General features: G+C 31.9%; 1 protein-coding gene across 8 annotated transcripts in view; it reads right to left on the bottom strand.

The window, feature by feature from the left end:
• Positions 1 to 15,851, bottom strand: part of LOC109533899 (disks large 1 tumor suppressor protein) — a 476,297-nt gene that overhangs the window by 132,794 nt on the left and 327,652 nt on the right. The gene's annotated exons all lie outside the window — the stretch shown is intronic.

The following is a 15,851-nucleotide window of genomic DNA, read 5'->3' as shown; positions in this document are numbered from 1 at the left end:
CAAATGTTTTGACTTAACCAAGTCTTCCATAAACAGCAAATCGAAATTTAATGGGTAATTACATTTCGGAAAAATAAGTCGAGGTTAATTTGAAATCTGCCTTTCATCTGTCGATTTCATATAAACACATTGAAGCACTAGGATATTTATATGCCGGTTGCTTTTATTTTATTTGCGTCATCTAATCGACTTTTTCACTACTGTTTGTTTGGGGGTATTAAAATAATTATCAAAAATAATTTAGTTCGCAAAGTTGGCCGCTCAGGCAGTTAGTTAACTTATGAGTTATTTAACTCGTTACTTCATAAATATGGGAAAAAAAAAATAAAGTAGGTGCGTAAGATAGGTAGACTGATTTATATTAATCGGATGGACGGGCCGTTGTTATTTATAGCCAATCAAAGTGGTGGAATCTAAACAGCACATTTTGAAAGCTATTTGGTAAATTGGTAGACGAGATTCAAAAGTCTTCGTCATAGTTTTAATACTTCCATTTTATTTACATGTAAACACATTCTTTAATAAAAAAAGAACCTACTGAGAAAAAAAAAACATATCAAGTATACCAAGACAACTACTTAAGTTAGGGCTTCAGAATATGGATATTGATATTTTATATACAGGTTGAATTAAAATTAATGTTGTTTGTTCCTTTGTACAGTAAATGCCTGTTACGTGAAACATAAATAAACCGATAAATTAGATGAAACTAAATAGCAAAAATTGAAAAAGAAATGAAGTTACATCAATTTGTTCTTTTTCTATTGAAATCATAACCAATGATACCAATATATACAAATATTACAATGTTTACACTTATTATAGAAATTTTGCCTGTATTTGCCCGCAAAATTTTTGTAAATTCCTTTGGCATAGTCTCATTTTGAATATAAAAAACTGTGGCTTTAAGGATGTGGTACTCAATTCCCCTATGAATATGAAAACAACACTGTAACTTTATTGAAAAGTTAATCCTTAACTTTATTTAAAAAATATAATTTGGACAATATTTAGCATTTTGCTTAATTCAATCACAAAAACAAAGAAATTACAACTGTTTGTTAGTTTTTGCCTACGGTGGATATACCAAAAAACAAAACAGAAAATATAAAATCATATAAAATTTGAAATTAACTTCTTTAGTTGACAATAACTGAATATCCTAATTAAGTCAATGGAATGAAAATTCATAATTAAATATTACTAACTCTTTAAACGAACAAACATTGACTGTACTTTGAGAATGTTGAATTTAACGGATATGATCGTTTGTTTACACGTTTCTTCAAACTTATAGGTCCGTTTACATTAATTATAAGTAATAAGAAAAAAATGACTTTGGTGGCGAAGTTTTCTGTTAAAGGTCAGAATTCCGCAAAGAGGGTAGAAAGTTTCTAAGATGGTAGGGATATAGTACTTTTTCAACTATTATTGGATAAGCAATTCCTCCGGTCTCAATTCAGCAATTCAAACCGGTCTCGGTGTTACTGTTGTTGTTCCTGTCTGTACTAAACTCAAAATCATATTTTCAAATGAAAAAAGCCTTTCAACGCTTTCGAATATTTATTCTTCAGTCTGGAGGTAATTTCGTAAATGCCTCTAAAATTTCTCGCACCAATTTTGAATCATTACTTGCTATTTTCAAATGATTTGCAGTGTACACAATTTGATGCATCTTCGTTTCAATATATGGTGTTTGAGTATAGAAATTGCCATAAGTACCAAGGCTATAAATTACGTAGTTTTCTCACGCAAAAAGTACGGAAATTTTGATGAGGTCATTTTGAATGATAACTTGAATATTACCGTCACATAGCATGGGTGAAAATTTGTTGCTAATAATCATTATTTTAGAGTAGCCCCTAAATGACCATTAACTACTGATTTTTATTAATATAGTGAAATATTACAAATCAAATATTGAGAATCTGGATGAACCTTATGGAACATTTTTATTTGCAAGTACTGCGTTTCTTTTAAATATTTGGTAAAAAGGCCGAACAGCAACTATACATTTAGAAAAATAAGTTTTGGAAAATATTTGGATGAAATTTTTGTTTGCAAGTTCAAGTTATATTCTTCAAAACTTAAAATGTGTAACAATGTACAAAATATATCTACGGAGGACATTCTTAATAGGTCTAAACTTGTTTGGTGGTCTAAAACTGTTTGTCATTGCAGACGTCTTTAGTTGAATACGTAGGAACAAGTACTATCATGAAGAACCAACCATTTAAACATTATGTGTGATATTTTAGATTCACTTGAATTTCCGAAAGAATTCGGTATAAAACTAACAGTTAAAGAAAACCAACATTCCTATCGTTTTTTTAAATCTGTATACTTTTGCCTAAAAACTTTCCATTTAAATTCAATTCTCTTATTAGATCAATGAATTACTGAACTAAGCCCATTAAAGCAAATAGTTGACTTTTTAATGCTTTGGAAATTGAAATGAAAAAGCAATATTGTGAAACATTGAATAATTCCACATTGATAATTCAATTTTATAATTCCCTTCAGTCGTTCAAACTATAATATGGCAGATATTTGCATCATATCAAGAAGAACTGTGCCAGAATTTGTAATTTTTTTGTAAATACTTTAAAAAGTTGACGTTTTAAATCTCCAGTATAAAAATTAAGTTAAATAATTGCAATTAAATATTTATTAATTTTTATTTCATAATTAAAATTTAAATTATTTTTTTTACTTATAAGTTATCGTGTTAGGTATTTATACGTATTTATGTTGCACTGCGAACAAAGTAGTTAAAAACATTTTAAAAAGACGTTAAAACTGTAACTTAGTTACGTAAAACTTTTAAATTAAGATATTTTTTATACATCAACATTACATTTTGTTCATTGCAAGTCATAGACAAATCAAAAGTTAGGGTAATATTTATTGACTTAACCCTCTGTATATGACGCTCCTGTCTACAATTTGCCATTAAAAATATTCTTAGAAAATGCAAAACTTCCGTCTCTCTTTAACAGTTATTCCTTCAGAGGCATCAGGAGCTTTAACAAAGCAATTTTTGGAATATGCTTGTAAGACGTTCCATTATTTTTACCGTTTTGCCTTTCCTAAAAATGATAATACTTTTCTCCAGGAACATTTCGATAACAGAATGGGTATTTTCACTCCTGATTACGTATTTTAACTTAAACATGAAGTCAAAGGAAGAAATAAAAAATTCTATCTGCCACAAATGCTAGGCATGTTATCAACATAGCAGCTTTCAAAGCTGTTTTGGTACAAAAAATGCAAACAATTATTACCACATAGTATGCTGCTATAAATAACACAAATCTGATAAATAAGCTCTAGAACAGATGCCTACTAGTTACAACAGATAAGAAAAAAATCCATTAGCTAATACAAATGATATAGAAATCTAAAAAATAGTTATCTATTTGCTATAACCTTGTATAAATTGTTGCAAATGTAAATGAAACGTTAAATTAATTGCATGTGTATCAATTAACACTTTATGGCTGCTCTATCAGTGGGATTCAACATTGAAAAACTGTTCAGCAAACTTCTTTCAATTAAATGTAAATAAATCGAAAATGTATTTAATAATTGTGAACATGGATATGCTGAAGATGTTTTGAAATTATTACATATTTCTACAGGGGTGGTACAAGCGACAAATGTGGCAAAAAATTAATCCTTTCACAAGAGGATCGTTAACCAACTAGTAAACCATGTTTTCAATTACTTATATAAATAGACGTTTTAAAAAACACATTTCTAAAACAAAGTCGATTCTATGAAATTGTTCTAATAGCTGGACTGATTATATGTTTACTCCATTTTAAATAATTCAAACACTCGTTTGTAATAATTTAATAATCTACCAAACACCATCACATTGTTTTCCAACTCGAAATAAGTGCCACATAAATACAGTCTAGACCCAGACATCCACTAGCTTCAGAATTATATTATTTAAACAAAAATCGGGTTCAGAAATGTTCGTCTAAGCAATCGCGAAAAGCGTCGTTATTAACAATCGCGTCTCCGACGCTTTTTTGGAACTGAGCCGACGTCGGCTTCACTGTGCCCGCCTACAAATCCAGGTGAACTGTATACGTAAACGTATTTCGCACTAAACTGGATTAATACCGAGACATGCAAAATGTGTGTATAGCGAAATGAGCTCGAAACGTATCCTTCAGTTTGGCTTGTTCTACTTACTTCTTACGAATCAATAATGGATGTTTTTCATTATCTAGTACTTGAATCTCCAACCCAGTAATTTAAACGATAACCAATTTATTTAACATTTTTAATTAATAATAAAAAGGCATTCAAATATATGGCTTTGGTTGGCGTTGATCACTTTAACTTAACACCAATGAAATGTTTATTGGTGATGTCTTTGAGTCCCTAAATGTTGTTCATATTATTACATCGGTCGCTACTTAATAAGCGAGTTTGCATATACATATATAATAGCATTACAATTTTAGGATTTATGTCTGTCTATTTATTATTCTAAGCAGTTTTTATTTAGAGCCATTCTAGAGCAACTCATTTTTAATTAAGCGGATACTTTTTGACGCAAAATTTACTTAATCTTGTTTTTTATTTGCAAAGAAAAATTTGTTTATTTTGTCACATTAACTTGATAAAGTTTTTATTTTCTAAGGATTCCTTAAGATGAAGATAAAAATTTTGTGCAGAAGATGTGAAAATGGTCATAAAAAATGTATATTTTTCGAAAGGCTCGAGATAAACAGACGACGTAAATTACTCAGAAGAGATGAGGCTATTACAGCGTTTCTTTTTCTGTTTGAGCACCCGACCTTGTGGTCAGGCAGACTCAAACTTTCACCAAGAAACCATGAAACATCCTCTGCAATATGTTTGTTACACTTTTTTCAATTTTCTTATAACATAAATTTTGTGTAATAATGGAGCAAAAATTCGAAACAAAAATTGGTCAAACTGTATTATCGATTTAACAAATATTCAGTCAAAAGTAACATAATATTTAAGCGTTATTTTTTTATTACATTATGCCTGAAATTTGAGGCACAGTGTATTTATTGTAGAATTATTTTTCTGGGGTTTGTAACTTGCAGTTCAAAATCATCCTGGATTGCGCAACTTGGAAAATTGCTGTTACGAACGAATGCAGTTATGAACTGATAATCGTTCATATTCACATTTATGCATTAAATAGTATTAAGTTCCTTTTAAGAACACGACGACGAATGAAACACTAAGAATTTGAGCTTAAATTCCAGCAATCCTTAGTTTATAATGCACTTATTTTGCACTAAAACAATTTAAATTACGCAGCACTCATAACATATTCTGTGCAAAAGGTGTATGTGTTTAAAATAAATTTTGCAAACAATTAATTGTGCCTGCCTTCCTCAAATCCACAATAAAAATGTAAGGTAAGGAAATAAAAAGAAAATAATCAATTTTAAAATAGTGCATCAGGCGTTATACGCAATGAAATAGCAGCTTTAACAGACAATGGTTTTAAATTTCCATTGCCTTTAAATGCACCCCGACGCTTAGCTGATAAAGATGAATTACATCTTTATTAATTAATTAAATAATTAATTTTACCTAGGAATTTTTCCAAAAATTAACTTCTCTAGATCCGTATACCCTAAGAATAACCAATTAGTTCCGGTCGGTGCTACAACCAGCATAAGAGTTTTTCGATTTAATGCTATATTAAAATTTGTTCAGATTAAAGATTTAGAACTGAAATTGAAAAAGTTCGGCGACGTTTACCTGATATTTATATAAAGTTTCCAGCTGGACAACACACACTGAACTAGTGTTCCAACAATCTAAATGTCGATCTTCATTAAACGCATTAAATCAGTTAATTCATAAGGTCCACTGGTGAGCTTGCCTAAATATTAATCCAACATTCTCGTTGGAAGTGAAGTTGTTTTTGTGTACTTTCCTACTTCAACTCTAACGTTCCTGTTTCCTCAATTGAGAATATCACGTTTTGTTAAAGTTGCTTAATCGGGTGAGACATAAAAACTGACCGCTTTTGGATGCTGATTATGAAAACTCCATTTTCAAATATAAATAATGCTAAATTAAAGCGCGTTTAAAACTCCGTTAATTTGTCTAAAAGTCAGATACTATTTTCATGGACTTTTCTCGGTTTTAGTTCCTCTCGTGTTTTACACTAACAAGGCCAACTGAAAGGTTCCGCAAGGCCAACTGACATATCCTTCTCTACATCAATATTAATATTTTTTAGTTTGTTCCCCAGGGCATTTATTCTTGATAAACATTTGATGGACGAAACGGCTGGAGAATGTGAATAAAACGAATATTTACGATTCTGCAACGGAGCAATTCATCCAATATTATGTGAAATTAGTGTAAAAAAGTGTTGTTTTCTACATTATTTAGCTCTTTGAATATTTTTAGATTTAAAAATTGCTAATTGCCTTTAAAAAAGTAAATCAAACAAAAAATTTTGAAAATATTTGATTATTTAAAAGAGAACATCAACTGTTGCAAGGAAAAAAGTAAGCATTTTCAGTTCTTTCGTTTTGCATCTCACAATTTGTTTAAATATCTACTACCTCCATGATTTTGTCTCCGATTTTTTTAAAATTTTTAAATGTAACGTGTTTGGGATTTCTTTACTGAACATCTTATCAAAAAGTTCAATATTTACTTAGATTTCAACCATTCTAGTACTAATTTGCCTGTTCCCTATAATTTTATATAACTTAAGTCAATCCGCCCTATAATTTAATATGATCTCCTTGGTCCTCTGTGCGTGCCGCAGTTATAATGAATAATGAAATGAAATATTCGGTCGAATTTAATAAACCGCCGCACATTGATGTTTCAGAAATTACAAATAACTTTAAAGCTAGTTTTATACACGAGAATAAGGATAAGGCTTTAGGCATAATAATAACGCTTTAGGTATAACGCCACTTGGGGTGTTTATAAAGCAGAATAAGGAACAATATTATTCTATGTACAACGAATCAAATTGCAGCATAGGCTTAAGAAACAATAGGGTTGTGTCTGTTTATGTTTACATTATAGCGATAGCATACCAATAATAAAAGCTTAATTCATATAAATATTGTACATTAAAAACGAAGTTTTGAACTCTTTTTGGTTTAATAATTTCGTTTTCTAACCTCAGAACAAAATCTAAATACGATGTTTGGCGGTCACGTGGGATATTGCAATATCACTTATCTTACAACTGCGCATGCTTCAATAGAATAAGGCCTAACGCACAAGATAAAAGTTAGCAACTATCTTAAGCCTTATTCCTTAAGCGTTAGGCACTATTCGGTTTATAAACACCTCTATGGACACATGCGCAACGAACTTTTAAGATACTGCCTTAAGCGTTATTCCTTATTCTCGTGTATAAACCCACCATAAATCGTGAGATCATAACAACATCCTTTTTTAAAATACAATGGTTACATTGTCAGGGAACAGTGGGGCACTTCAGAAAACTTTTATTTTTTCAAACAAATGAACATTTTGAATAAAACTTTTTACTCATAATTGCATTTCAATTAGTAGGGTATAACGATTCCCTTCGCAAATTTTGGGAAAGCCCTCATTCATATGCCGCTTTATTCTAAAGGTAAATAAAACTTTTTTCTGCGACTTGTGATGTTTTGAAAAACATCTACGGCATTTTATTCAGAACCGTTAAAACCACACCCAACAAAAAAAGCTTTATATATGTATTCAGTACTGTTAATACGCTGACCTTTTGCAAAGTCAATACGAATTAATTTATTTGTTAGTACACATCAGTTTACTATTTAATAGATCTCTTGTATATCAACTGTTGGACGCAAAAGCAAACACCATTAATAAAAATGTATAATCTAATTTTTGAAATCTTATGTGAGATACTGCATTATAGATTAGTGCACACATAAAATAATTACAGCTACTTTTTCTATGCAAATTACTCACGACTTTTTCTTCATTGAAACTGAAAAATGAATAAAGCAAGCAAACAAACAACAGAAATATGCCTTTTCGGTGCACTAATTTTATATAATTGTCATTTAAATCAATCTGATATTTCTGTATAACTGGGACGCTGAAAGAACTTAAGCGGCAATATTTCCATCTTGGATCCGTGGTAGCGATTTTTAGTAAATTCATATTTTTATACGAAACAATCGCACTGTTATCAATGATTTAAACATACGAAAATTATCTATTAATTAGTTTAGAAGATAAACAAATAAATCCGTAAGTAGTGGAAAAGCAAAACAATAAAATTTACCGGTTGAAACACGAGTTCTAGGTTATTATGTAATGTATTTATTTGATGTAATTATTATGTAATGTAATGTAATATCTTCATTTTATATTATATTAACGGACTTTGATAACCAGATTCGATCGGTGAGCAGACAAAGCAAAATATGTAACTTAATACTCAAAGTACCGAATATTGATAACAAGAGAGATTGTGAAAGTATGGTTGTAGAAACAATTATATCGAACATATGTATACATGTAAGTCACAGATTTAATATAACAATGAAACCATTTTATTATCATTTTACAGTTGTGTGAAACGATTTAATGAGAGGCTATTTATTATAAAAATTCCACAATTAAAGTTCCACAAAAATTTTCCAAAATTTTTTTATAAAGATTTATATTGAAACGAGCTAATATGCACCAACTGTATTTACTACAAATTCTATATGTACATAGACAAACTATATATAGAATAATTTGGAATCTAATTGTAATTATTTTGTTAAATGAGGTGGTGAAATGCCATCTAATACTTCCAGCAAGTGAAAAACGTAATCAATAACAACGTTTAGGATTTAAATCAATTTAAAGAGAAAACGCGCGAACTGAAAATCTATATATTCAGGACGCCACCTGGAAAATAGTCTCGAAGTAGACCATTGATCCACAAGAGATGGCAATCAATAAAGTGGATGAAATTACGGAGTTGCAAAATCTTCACGGTAGGGGTATTTCGTGATTATTCGTTTATATTACATTGCTATTATATCATTAGCAATGCAAGCAATCTACATGTGGGCTGCTTAAGTGTTAAAAATTTTTGGAAATATTAACAAATGTATAAGAATTCCAGAGGAAGCGAGAAATTTTCTTGAGCCGGGAGGAGTTCGTTTAATTTTGGGGACGTTTACGTTCTATTGACACAAAACAATCACCAAATAAAACGAAATTTCCCATGTGATACTAATCCTAATAGGTTTTGACCCATTATATCTTATCCACACAAAAAAGTAACTGTATTTATTTAAAAGTTTATTATTTTTAATTTTGCATGCAAAAAGCTGGAGTAACAGCACTTGGTGAAGTTCTACATATAAATTAATTTTCTCTTGGTATATTTCGAATATGATACGATAGTAAATTGAATCTAGTTTATCTCGAGTTGACATAAAAGAGAGAACAAATGTAATGTTCATGTCGAACAAAATTCTGATAATTAACATTATCTGATCAAGCGGAGTTCAGCCATTTCGGCTTGTTCATGTTGAACGTATTATTAGATAAAGTGTGAAAGAGCTACCACTTTCTACTAGAAATATTTCTTACGCGGATACCATATAACTACCGTAATATTCGGGCATTAAACAACGGGATAATACATTAACCAACGGTTAATGTCGAGTTTAACATGTCGAACGTTAACCGTAGCAAATATTTGAAACGCCATTGAAAGAAGTCGTTTAAAACTAACCACTTATTTAAATTCAGCGATTACAAATTTCTTTTGGATGCCTATATTTAGAATTATGTAAAATATTTAAAACATCCTACAGATAGAATCATGAATATCCATTTGGACATACAGTTTATGAGTAATGTGGATCGTAAAGTAGAGTATACGAAAACGAAGCTAAGCAAACAAAACGCCGGAAAGAAACTAGAAAAATACGAAATGTTAGGATTTAATCAATTTAAGGCCTTCATAAGAACCTGAAGCCATCGTCGGCGGCGAATTTCTTAAATTACGATTCACTAGGGGAGCAAAAAAGCCACTTTATTATGAAGACTTCGACGCGAAGGCGTACTAAAAGCCATACAAAACGTATGCCCATTAAATCAGCAGATTTTAGTAGATACAAATAAACATATGACTGATTTATTACTCCTATATTATATATTAAATATTATTATTGTGTTATTCCATTTCTTTTTAGATTTTTGAAATTGCTATAATAACACCATACTTTAACGTATCCTATTGTTCATTTTCTTGCCGTTTTTTGGTTGAGAAAATAGACCTTTTTGTAACCCTGCATGTGGCATTGATACATGAACATGTTAGCAACAATTGAACTACCGATACAATAATCAATACTTAGACAGTCGCCCGTCAATGCACCGGCAACCTCGTTAGAAGATGAACAAATAGAAACATGTTTATAAAAAGCCCACTGAATAAAGAAAATCTACCACATCTCAGAATGATTATCGGCGACTTATAGCGGGATCCAGATAATGTTGGAAGGTTTGGTTTGGGAAGACGCAATAAACACGGTGGCATGTTCCTTAATTACATTGTAGCTGAAAACATACCTATACTGTTTAAACACATTTTTTAAAGAAACCCCAGCAAAGGAGATGGACATAGTGCGATAAACAACGAGGTTGGTTACATTCTCTGCAATAAGAGGAATATCTGTACTGACGCAATAGTTTTAAATCAGTTTGATACTGCTGTTCGAGAAACTTCAAACATGGAATAATCCCTTAAATATTGCATGCCGGCGGCACATCGGCAACATTGCAGCTGTCCGGCATGAATATTCACACCCTTCTGAAAAGTGACAAAAAACCGAACCACCGCGGGTGCCGGTCGATTTAGCTCCGCACAATTCTTTACGCCCCCCCGTTGAATTCTCCAACATAATTAGTTGCAACCCATACTCGAGTTTGTACAAATAAATTAAGTGTGTTTGGCACCAACAACCAAACTGGTCCTTCGAATTAAATAATATTAAAGAAAAAGAAAGTGTTTTCCTCTAACCGACAATTAAGCCTCCAGTGCGCCTGTGGAGACAAGTTAGAAAAACTACAGTCCACTAAGATTGCTCCACCTGATTGGGCACATCATCGTCCCCAAACAACTGCTATGAAGCTACCACCGGTTGACTAGAGCAACAATTTCGCTAACCCAGCGAATTGAAAGAGCTAAACTTGTCAGTGAGCAAATTTTCGCAACTGCAAACGAAATAAGCGTCCATAAAGAGGCTGCTTGGAAAGAATTGGAGAATAAATTAACCCCATTGCCAACATAGAGGGAATGAACTTGAATCGTCTCCCGAGAAAACAAGCAAATACTGGAGCATTCATTTCAAATTCACACAATAAACAGGAACATTTGTTTCAGAGTTAAACTACCAAGAGACAGCAAGCTAACACTAAACCACCAAGCACACTAAAACTTATAAAAGATAGGAAAACAACATTCAGAGATGGAGCAGAATACCAGCAGCTCAACGGGAGGAAACAGAGGGCAGTAAGGAGAGATGAAAGATCCTATAATACCAGAGCAATTGAAACCGTAATTGAAGATAACTCTAACATGAAAGTTTTAGATCCAGACTTTGGCCCGGAAAAGCAAAATTTTCAAAATGAAGGATGAGGATGACTGTATGTTGACTGGAAGAGCCGAAATCTCTAGATTAGTAGAAATATTTTATTCTCAGTTATACACATGAAATGAAAGTAGCACTAGGAGAAATGAAGAACCGTAAATCACCTGGTGAAGACAGACTATCCTGTGAATTGCTAAAAATGGGCGGTAATTTCATGGAACAAATTCCACAGGTGTTGTTTAATAAATTATTATCTGAAGGCAACATCCCTGAAATATGGCACAACGCGGAGGTTGTTCTGCTTTTTCAAAAGGGCGACATCACGGAGTTTGAAAATTATCGACGCATCACCCTTCTCTCCCACCTTTATAAACCATTAACAAAGATCGTTACAAACCGACTAACAAGTAGATTATATGCCTATCAACCAGTGGAGCACATGGGATGTCGAAAGGGATACAGCACTATGGATCACTTGTAGACCATTCAAATGTTAATAGAGAAGACAACGGGGTATAATGTTCCAATTCAATTCGCGTTTATAGACTTTCGTAGGGCATTTGACTCCGTTGAAACATGGGCGGTCCTGCGTGCGACGGATAGAGCAGGAATTGACTCAAGATATTCTGCCCTTCTTAAGAGAATCTACAGAAGCGCTACTTTCCGTGTAAAAATTCCGGAAGACCAGAGAACCGTAAAACTCCAATTAACAGCGGAGTTCGCCAGGGTGATCCTATATCCCCAACGCGTTTTAGGTTACCCTTGGAAGACGTTCTTAAAAAGCTACCGTGGGAACATAAAGGTGTAAACGTGATGGTGCGTCTTTAAAAATTACATGGTATATTTGATATATTATTATTTTAGCAATTGTTTAGAATTAACGTCAGCTTGTTTTTACCACTATTTAGAGAAAAATAAAAAAATTGCGGTACGCCTCATAAATTATGTCCGTCTAGAGTTCGTCTTATCAGATACATTAAATCCTTGCTAGAAATCTTTTATCTTTTAAAATAAAATTTTAATTTTACTTTATTATAAAGTTCAGTTTGTAATTATGTAATAGTAAAGTTTAATAGGATAGGGAATGAGCTTCATTTTGTATTTTATATCATGTTCATGTATTAGCAAATGAAATCTTTGATTATCCAGACTTTCAAAGTTTATTCGCTGTCCTGAATAAATTCGTTGAAAATTCTAGGACTACTTAAAAGTAACACACATATTTTTGACTTCATTTTTCGTCTCGTTCCATAAAAATGGTAGATGTATAAAAGTAGGTCTCCGCTTGAAACTTGGCATTTTTCATTGGCATTTGTTGTAATCACTACATAAAACTTTCAGCTTTTTTTAAGAATTCAAAACTGAAGCAAATGCAACGTTCTCATATACGAATTTGCTTCTACGTGTAACGTCTCAAGATGCATGACATGTTAAATGATTCCTTTTCAAAGACGATCTGTTAAAATATTCAACAATTATTACGAAATGTAATGAGAAACTGCGAATACACTCTAATCTCTCTGGTAAGAAAAGTGTACATTAAAGTACAAGTGGCTCCAGCAGTGTAAAAATGTAAATACATTATTTGCTTACGTTTATCCTCTACATGCGACTTTATTTTAGAAGTAGTACTATACGAGAGAAAGTTTTGATTGTTACACTCCTAAAATGTTCTCACTCGGGTAAAATGATTCTAAAAAGAATATTAAAAGTCGCTTTATTTCGGAACTAAAAACAATTTGATAGGCAAACAAAAGTCGAACAAAATCAAAATATGTAACAGTTGTTAAAGTTCGGCAGCTTCAAAATTAATTAGCTTTATTTTAAATGGGGAAAGCGACCTTTTGTTTACAATATTTCAGTTAGTTAGTCAAAATTTACTTTTTGTTTTACTAAATGCAGAAATGCAGTTAAAATGTTACCTAAAATTCACAATTTCAGTTTAAGTTCTTTTCTGATAGATGTACAGATTTAGCATTGAGCAAATCTCTTACTATGGATTAAAGATTTTGCGAAATTATTCTTTGGTTCGCCGTAAAAGTTTTTCCAAACTTAGCGAGACAAAACTAATAGACGGAGATGTTAAATTAAGAAACTTTTGAAAGCCGCACTTACCTGAATAGAAGTTGACTTGCATGTCAGGCTAGCCAAAGTTTTAGTGAGTGGTTTTGAATTCTTAGATACGAAGAAACTGAACCTTCGAGACAACTCTTCATGAAATTACCATTTAATATGCTTGAAAATGTACGAGTATAGTATCCATTTTTAAATTTTTATCTATGTAAATCTATAATCCTTAAATCCGCTCATACCGTTCTTTTAAGCGAAATTAGTAGCTTATTCAAGTATTTATTTCCGATTAAACTGACTTGGAAATATCGGCGTTGAGAACTTGGAAGTGACCAAGCAGCTTTTAAACTCGACCATATTATATTAAAATGAATAAACAATCTCCAGCATAATAAAAATAAAATATAAACAGCTTTTGATAATGAACATTTTCTTTGCAAAAATGCATGCCAAGGCTTAAAGCAGCAACAACGCTACACATAAAAACTGATGATGGTGGAAAAATACACCGAAACGTTTTTCGATTCATAAATAGAGGCAATAAATGACTGAAACCCTGGAATGAATTTGATTTGGAATTAAGATTATTAAGAGACGATACGGAAAACGTTTTAATATTCTCAAAGAGAAGAAAGGAAAACTAAAAGCTGTACACAAATGAGAAATAACGGAAGAGGGTGGATAATTAAAGAACTTATATGTGAAAGATTCGGGTAAAATGAACCAGAGGAACAAAATGGATTTGCAGGCAAAAAATTCACAATTTATAGAAAATATTCCAAATAGTGGATGGAGAATGGAAGTCACAGAAAACTCATCTGCTCATGATCCGCAAGATTAATAAAATCTTGTGATGCGATACCCAATGCAGAATTGCCAATCTGTGGAGAGCGCTGTAAAAAACTAATATTATAAATAAGCCAACAAAATACAACTAACAAAACTAAACTAACTGTTCGAGAAACCTCAAACAATCTAAATCCCTTTAACATTGCATGCCAACGGCACGTTGACAACATTGCGGCAGTCGGGTGTTAAAAATGTACCCTTCTACAAAAAGGAGAAGAAAACTGAAGAAAACGAACCACCGAACAATTTTAACTCCCTTTTTGTTCTCTCAAAAATAGTTGCTTACAAATCTCATTCGTGTTTTGTACAATAAAATAAGTGTGTTTGCACGAACCAAACTGGTCCTTCGAATATATCTTTTTTACTAGGAACTTTGTGTGTTAGTTCTACCGATCATAAAGCCTGCAGTGCGCCTGTGGAGACAAATAAATTTAATACAGGCCACTAAAGTTGCTCCACCTGATTGGGCACTTCACCGTCCCGAAACACCAACAATATACAAAAACGAATATTAACGTGAATGCCACTTATTGATAATACCTCAAGTCTGCATAAAGATACAGTATTAATAATTAATAAGAAAAAAAACGTAGGGCTTATAACAGGGATGCTGCCTTTTACAAATGAAGCTATCAAATTGTGGAAAAGAATACACTAAAGTATAGGACTAGACATTGACCACAGATATCTAAATAGGCTTCATTTTTCACACAGTCACGACAATTGTGGCACAAGATAAAAACTGACCTAGAATATAGGGATATAAAGAACAGATTGAAAAATATAAAATATTCTAACAGAAAGAAGCCAATTTAAAACAAAATCAATATCTTTGCATAAACCATCGAGGACCAAGAGAATGAACGAATGAGAAGCTTTACAGTTAGGCAATGAAAAAGTAAACGCCTGTTAAAATGTATATATTTTGGTAACAAACTAAGCAAAGAGTGATCTAATTAAAATGTAAGAAATAATAGAAAATGAAAGATATTTTATTGACCATATTATAAGTATAACACCCAAACGCCATTTATTTATATATTAATTTAGTTATAGATTAAACGTCTATCACAAATTTCAAGAAATTATTTGCTCGCATCTTTGGATGAAACTGTCTGATTTAGAGCAGCAGAATAGTCTAAATTTGAATGAACATGAATGAATGCGAAGAATCAATAATCAAATACATTCGAAGAGTCAATAAAATTATTTGTCTGGAAATAATTCGGTGGCTACTTTTTGCATCATCATAATATCATCGGCTTCCGAGTCACTCTTAATTCAGCGTACAACATTTCTAATTCTTAAAGGTTCACTGCAATGTTGCTG

This window comes from Dendroctonus ponderosae, unplaced genomic scaffold, assembly GCF_020466585.1.
Source record: "Dendroctonus ponderosae isolate FM_Combo_2020 unplaced genomic scaffold, Dpon_F_20191213v2 Dpon_F_20191213_1, whole genome shotgun sequence".
NCBI lineage: Eukaryota > Metazoa > Arthropoda > Insecta > Coleoptera > Curculionidae > Dendroctonus > Dendroctonus ponderosae.
This window is presented reverse-complemented; position numbering and strand designations above follow the sequence as displayed.